Consider the following 7,489-nt stretch of genomic DNA (forward strand, 5'->3'; position numbering starts at 1 on the left):
AGCTTGAGACAAAAAATGGTCAACTACTGGACAGCCCCCCTTTCCCTGAGATTATTTGACTCTATGTCAGTTTTGAATAAATTCACTTTAGGGCACAAATTCACATTCGTTATGGTTGATCAAACAATTTCGGACACAGGCATGAAGAAGGAATGATTACAAATTATGAAAATGCAAGATTAAGATGAAACTCTATATATATACAATTATGTTGTGTAATGTAAACCCCTCTAGCCCTCTCTTGTGAAACTCCATCTCACAAATGAAAACCCCAGAAAAGGAGGAAGATGGACAGAAGTGACAAAATTGTGTTTATAGAACTGCATGGTAAATCATTGAACATGTTTTTTATGTTTGCTCAATGTTTACATTTAAAACCAACAGATACATTGCTTGCAAGCATTGGACTGTTTAAAATTTTTTTAGTGAAGTCTAGATTTATTAACTGTAAACTTAATAATTTATTGAATGTCAGATCAAATCAAGTGTGACTGAGGAGAATAAAAACATTAACAAATAAATCACAAACAATGTAACAAAAATAATAATTCAGATATATATTGCAGGGAACAAAATAGCAACTGAAGGAATTTTGAAAGTAGATCACTTTCATACAATATTAACAGTATTACAATAACCAACAATTTAGATTCCTGTATGTTGAAATTACCCATTGAGTTGTTTGGGGTTGAAGGTATTGAAAAGAAACACAACACAGTATTCAATTTACTTTTTTTTTGATAATTGAAATTAGCATTTCTTTTTCTTTTTAGACAAACTCAAACACCAGTGCGCACAAACACACACTGTAATAAAATGCTAGTTTATTTATGCACAATTACACCCCCCCCCCCCCCCTCCTTTTTTTAGACTACACTGACATTTTCTTCATTTTTTGTCTGTAGCCATGAATAATTCACTGATATAGTGTATAGCAGATTAAGGCTTTCTTTTGCAGTTGCTTAAATTAATCATCAGTTAAAATAAATAAATACAATGCATATTGCACTAAAAGAACATACTTTTAGCCACTAAAAATCCCAAACTGTGTCAACATTTTTTTAAATCCAAAAAATCCTATTTAAATTTTAAAAATCTGTTAAATTTAAAAAATCTATTTTTTTATTTTCAAAATGCAAGCATAAGTGACTGTTTTCCATTGTTTTGTTTGAAGTCCTCTCATTTGGCTTTGCATTTGCTTTTTTCTTTCATTTTCTGTGACAGCTTGATATAACTCCTATCTGATTTTCATTCATTCTTCTTGTTCTTTCATTTCACCATTCGCAGCTCAATTTTTCCTTTTTCATTCTGGAGAAAAGCATTTACCTGCTCGATCCTACTGAGGAGACTTTCTAAAGATTTTATTTTATCTGGCAGCATTCAGTGCATTCAATTACCAGCTTTGGACATGTCTTAATATTTGCGTTAACAATATCAGGGGGGTTGTGTAGTTATGTTTTCGAAGTAGCGGCCTGTTCGTCAATTGTGTTTGTGTTCATAAAAATTTTCTTTGATAAAAGCTCCTGAACAGTTGGAGTTGTACTATTTTTCTTTTTTGTGTCCTTTAGCAAATTATGGTTGTATTCAATAAACAAAAGATCTGAGTTTTGCAACTATGATGCAGACATTGCAAATTAATTTGACCCACACAGGTACAAAAAACTAACCTCATTATCTATCTGCCTCTCTTTGGACAAATAATGAATGAGATCTATAACATTTTCGTACGTCAAGCTTTCATTTCCAACTTAATTAAACAAGTACAAGGGGTTAAAAATATTCATTGTTCAGTCAATGCCACAAGCATCCAGGAAAAAAGACACAGTTCACTTTCAGTGGCCTCAGCAAAAATCCACACAGAATGTCACTTTCCAGAGTCAGTGTTTTCTGCACCACATTCACACCTTCCTGACCACACAAATGGTGTCAAAGATGAGTTTTGAAAAAAGTTTCTGAAACCACTCCTTTTCATTTTCCCTTGTTCTCCAACTAAGTGACGCATTACGAAAATCTTGTTGGTAGCAGGAACATCCAGAGGGTCTGGCTTCCTCCCTTTTCCAAGATGAATCATTGTGGCACACAGACCACTGTACATTTCTGCATCTGTGGATTAAATTCATAAACAAAAAAGTTTAAATAAATTCTGAAGCACACTGGCCATTGTAAGTTTTTGCTTCTGTGGATCAAAATCACATGATATGGAACATTTAAATTTTAATTCTGAAACAATGAGGGGTATTACAATTTCTAGATAGAAATATTTAAAACTAATTTTTCTGCAACTGTAACCTTTATCAAGCATCTTAGGGCTAAAAGTTCTGAGTAAAAATAAGTTGTGAAATAATGACAATGACGTGATTAATGTGAAGAATTACTTTTATACCAATATATTCTAAAACTGTACACTGGAAATCTAGCACAGATTGTATCTCATTCCCTAACATGCTGTGAGTAAAAAACACCAACATTTTTTTTCAGTCTTAGAAACCACTGATAAAGATTTGAAAGTCAATCCCAGCTTCCTCTTCTCTGTAAATACGCTTTGAGATCTACAATTATTTGCATGATAGGGTGAAATCAAATATTTTGAAATGCTAAAAAAAAAAAAGCTAATTTACAGCAAAAATTGAATGACACAGTGGGTTGGAAAATAATATCTAAACTCTATCCCATTACCTACAAGTACTACGAGAGAACTTACCAATTGGTTTCCAAATTGCACTCCAGTAGTCATTTTGTGTGTTGCAGTGTCCGAAGAGGCAGCATCCCCACCAATGCTTGTCCCGTCTATCTTGTCAAAATCCACCCTGTAATGTAAATCAGGAAAAGAAATTCAGTACAAAACTGTTGGGAAGAAATACATTACTGGGTATGTAAGTAGGCCTTTATAATATATGTGAACATTAAATGCTCGTACTATTATAGTACGGCCAAACATTCGTAGTGCAACTTATTGTCAAATTTACCTTAATACCAAACATAGACTCTCCAACTTTTGCACAATGACTTGTATCAATAGTTTTTCTTAACAGATCAATATTTTTGTACACACTTGTTACTTGTATTCTAGAAAATTCCTAAAATAATATATGTGAGGCAGCGTGGTGGAATCAGGCTCTCATCAATTTTTGGGCATGTAGAGTTATTGGTATCATCTTAAAGCTTGTTCACTTGTCTTTATTTGGATGAAAAAAATATCCATTTATCTTGAATACAAGTTGAGATCATTAGCGAAAGAAGGAGGTGGGGGTCACCTGTTTTCAGAAGTAAAATTAGAGAGGAAATGGCCGCCAAAGATTAGTTATTTCCTTAGCTTAAGAGTCCGTGGTAACTGAAAATTTACATTCTTTGTGCTTTTAATCAACGCTTTTCAGAAAAATCCACTCAGAAATGAGTTCTTTAAAGGGCATGAAAGGTGTTGAGCCAAAAAACAAAATTTTTTTAAAATTCACAAACCTGCGAAAAAATGCAAGTTTCTTCACTTTGATTATTTTGACGAGAGCCTGATTCCACAACGCTGCCTCACATATACTAATTGAAATATCAAGTGGGTGGTTTTTACAGATTCTAAAAGGTTTATAGCTGGGGCAATATTGCTTTTAAAAGCTAGTCTGTCATCTTTTTCTAATCGTGACATTATATATGCTTATTCTGCTGCACTTGTTCTGCAAAAAATGTGTTCACTATAAAATTAATTTCTTATAAAAAGTTTTGCCATTGGAAAGCTGTGATGTTGGCCATATATTTATACATATACAAAATGTGTATGATCTCGGGAAGAGCTGTGAACTAGTCCCATCTTCCAAGTGGCACAGGTTTAGATCTATAGTATTTTATATAAATTTATGAAGCAAAGTTTTTTAAAATCTTGCCTCAAATGTTGAGGAAAAATATAAATATTAAGTTAAAAACAAAATTGATACAAATTGCGGAACAAAGTTACAAAGTATGGGTGACACAGATTCACCTGTTAAAGAGATATAAATCATACATTTACATTTCACTTTCTACAGGAAAAAATACTTAGTCAATTAAGTAAAAAAAGCAACTAAATTAGGAAGTTTGGGTTGATATTTGTCGTTGTTTTGTTATTTGTTGTTATCTCGACAAAGATAAATATCGAAAGTAAGGGTGGCCATTTTGTTTTCTCGATTGAAAATCAGTTGGGGGAAGTCCCCTATTTTCAACAGAGCGCAAAAACAACATCTATTTCTCCTTCAGCTACTATAATCAGATCAACATCATAACTTCACAAAATTAAATTAAAGCCTTGCGGAACTGAACAGACCTTTCGGCTTCAGGGCAGCATCCGTGGTAAGCCTTAAGATTAGGCAGTTTGATTTTTTAAAAAAGAAATTAGTTTGAGTCTAGAATTACATCTCACTCTCAGGTGATAGAGGGTGCTGTACGTAACTTGCACTAAACCTTTTAAATTTTGAAAATATTTTGCGGCCAGTTTGTTGGCGGTACAACAGGGTAAATTTACAGTAGTTTAATATGGATCATTTAATAAATGAGACAGTTGGCGGATGGCAGATGGGGGTGTAAAGGCTTAAATACTATGTTTTTAGTTTTAATAAGAGTTTTACGGCACTTGCAACACAATAAGGTCATCATAAAGGAGGAGGAGAGATCAAGGATGATAGATGTTTGATAGGAAAGAAGTTCAGAAGCAAACCACACCAGAGCACCTGCCAACCACCCACAAATACTATGTTTATAATAAGGATAGTCTTGTCATAAATTGGCAAAACCCGGCGGTAAGTGGGGCTGGCAAAATATTCAGGTTCGACTGTGTATAATATGTACGTGTGTATGTTCTTACCGTAGAGTCGACTGCTTCACTGATTATAAGAATAAATTGGACCTCAGTCAGGCTGTCTCAGTCTGTGTATCCACAGGAATAAGGAATCTGGAAGAGAATTAGATCTAGATCTAGTCAAAATGAATGATGTGTAGAATAATAAATAATAATACTGATAGCAGAAAGGACCTAGACATTATGCAAAACTAAATAATACTCAATATAATATATAACACACTTCTTACTGACTTCTAGGCCTACTTCTTGCTGGTCAACAAGGTCAAAGAACTGAACATCAAGCTGTTTTCACTAATTGACGCACAAAGTCAAACAGGAAAGCGATGATTAAAAAAATGAAGTGAGCCGTTGGAGGCTATTCGGATTCAAATTCCAGTGCGCGTGCGCAATCACCGGTTGTACTGTAAGTGTAAGCAAAGTCTACTAGATCTATACTCGAGTCCGAATAGTCTCCCGTTGCTATTCAGACTTTAAACTACTGGTAGGCTATAACATTGCGTTTCACGACTACAAAGGGATCAAAACATAAAGTTCATAATCAGTCCTAAATAAGACAGCCCCCTCCTCCCCTTTCTCTCTCTCTTTCTTTTACTTTTTCCCTCTCCATCTTACTTTCCTAGGCCCGCCATCGTAGAAATCGAGGAAGGACAAGGTCGAATTGCTTGTCTGCTTCACATCCAGTACACCTAGATCTAGTGATTGCACACGAGCATTGGAGTTTGAGTCCAAATAGCTTCACGTGATCTTAAGCCTACGGTATCTTAATATCTCTAGAAGATTTCTAGACTTCTAGATCCTAGTCTAGTCTAGCTTAGACTTAGGCTACTTACCATAGAGTCGACTGCTTCACTGCTCATAAAAATGGGGGGGGGGGGGATTGGACATCAATGAGGATCAGGTTGTCTCTGTACACTGTGCATCTGCCACATGAATAGAAGAGAATCTGAAAGAGAATGAATAAAAAATAGTTTTGCTTTAAAAAAATCATCTAAATTTTATTAATTTCACTTTGACTGATGTCAAAGTCAAAGTAAAAGATGAAGATATAGATCTAGATATAGATAAATAATAGACTATATATATATCGAATATTGATAGTGATAAAAAAAAAACACAGCAGAGAGAGGTCCTAGACACTGTGATACTGATAGACCTGCAATGAGAACAATGTTAGGCAACAGAAATAATCTGTTGGAGAGAGAAGAAGTTGAAGCACGGGAATTTCCGACGAGATGAAAAAAAAACCCAAAAGGGAGATCAGGGCACCAAAAAATTGGGACTAGACTATATAATCCCTCTAGATCTATTATCTAATCAAAATCCAGATTTCTACTGATAGCCATATATCGTAATAATATACTCTACTCTTCGCCACTCTCGAAAATTGATAAAATGACAATGAAACTTCACACACTTCTGTGCAGTGTGCACACATAAAAGGCACGTATTTTCAAAAAAATAAACGACAAATCAAAGGAAAAAGCAAAAATGTAAAGTAGAAACGTACCTTGAACTTCAACTCGATACTGCTCACAAACCCGACGTCTGACGGTCACGCAAACAATTCAAACATTCATAAATCTTGATCTATCTCTACGACTCCGATCTGGAACTCTGGAACTCCGCGCCTTTTAAAAATGGATTGGATTGACCGGATATGACGCAAAAATGACCCTTCAAAATAGGGTACTCCTGTCCAATTGGCCAAACGAACACCACGTGGCTGTGAGGCGAACCGGGGAAGCCCGGGGGCGGACGACCGCCGATGTGCGACTAGGCTACTTCGGCCCTACTGGAAACACTCAATCGATCGTCACGAAACATAAACACCATTGTTGTGAAGATATAGGCCTAGAGCGCTCTCTCTCTCCTTTCAATGGCCTTTCAAACAAGAAGGCCCACCTGGACGTGAACTAAAGCCGCTATCGCTATACAGTGCAGCCTCTCTATAATGGCACACATCGGGCTATGTCGGGACTAGAAGAAAATGTCGTTATAAAGAGTTGTCGTCATAGAGAGGCAACCCAAAATTACTAACGATATATATAGTATAGGAAATATCTGGACCTGGGCTCCATGTCTACAGAGGATGTCGTTATATCGAAGGTCGTTATTGAGAGGCTAAACTGTAATAGGCTAGCGTAATGATAAAATGCATACGTATCGATCCCCGGGCAACGGCGATCGCGCACGGTCAGAAGCGGGTGCGTGGCTGGTACAACCGAACTACCTAATAAGATAAACATCAAGTAACTAAATACTTGAACGTAATGAAACAAAATACAGCTATATAATCAGATTTAATAACATTAAAACGTGTCTGAGCATTTGTTTGACGATCAAAGCAAGATATCTCGGGGGCTTTTTTGCAGGCTGTCCCATGCAGGCAAGGACTGGGTAATTTCAAAAGAGGCCGGGGTGACTTTTAACTGCGCTTTTCAAGTAGTAAAATGCACATATACTATATAGATCTAGGCCTGGTCGAAAATGGCTAAGTTGAAATGACAGAGAGATACATGAACATGGGAAGGCAGAGAGAAAGAGAGAGACAGACAGACAGACAGACAGACAGACAGACAGACAGACAGACAGACAGACAGACAGACAGACAGACAGACAGACAGACAGACAGACAGAGACAGATAAATAAAGAGAGAGGGGTGGTGG

At 36.1% G+C, this 7,489-nt stretch overlaps 1 long non-coding RNA gene across 2 annotated transcripts; it reads right to left on the minus strand.

Moving 5' to 3' along the window:
• Positions 1 to 1,071: 1,071 nt before the first annotated feature.
• On the minus strand, positions 1,072 to 7,259 carry LOC101851867. 2 transcript variants are annotated; one of them, XR_004858558.1, is made up of 5 exons: positions 6,330 to 7,259; positions 5,653 to 5,742; positions 4,826 to 4,912; positions 2,702 to 2,807; positions 1,072 to 2,103 (listed from the first exon to the last, which is right to left on the minus strand). It is a non-coding gene; the product is annotated as an uncharacterized LOC101851867 (long non-coding RNA). The 2 variants fall into 2 exon arrangements; XR_001184853.2 differs by having other exon boundaries at positions 5,653 to 5,765.
• Positions 7,260 to 7,489: the final 230 nt, after the last annotated feature.

Source organism: Aplysia californica, unplaced genomic scaffold, assembly GCF_000002075.1.
Source record: "Aplysia californica isolate F4 #8 unplaced genomic scaffold, AplCal3.0 scaffold00189, whole genome shotgun sequence".
Taxonomy (NCBI): domain Eukaryota; kingdom Metazoa; phylum Mollusca; class Gastropoda; order Aplysiida; family Aplysiidae; genus Aplysia; species Aplysia californica.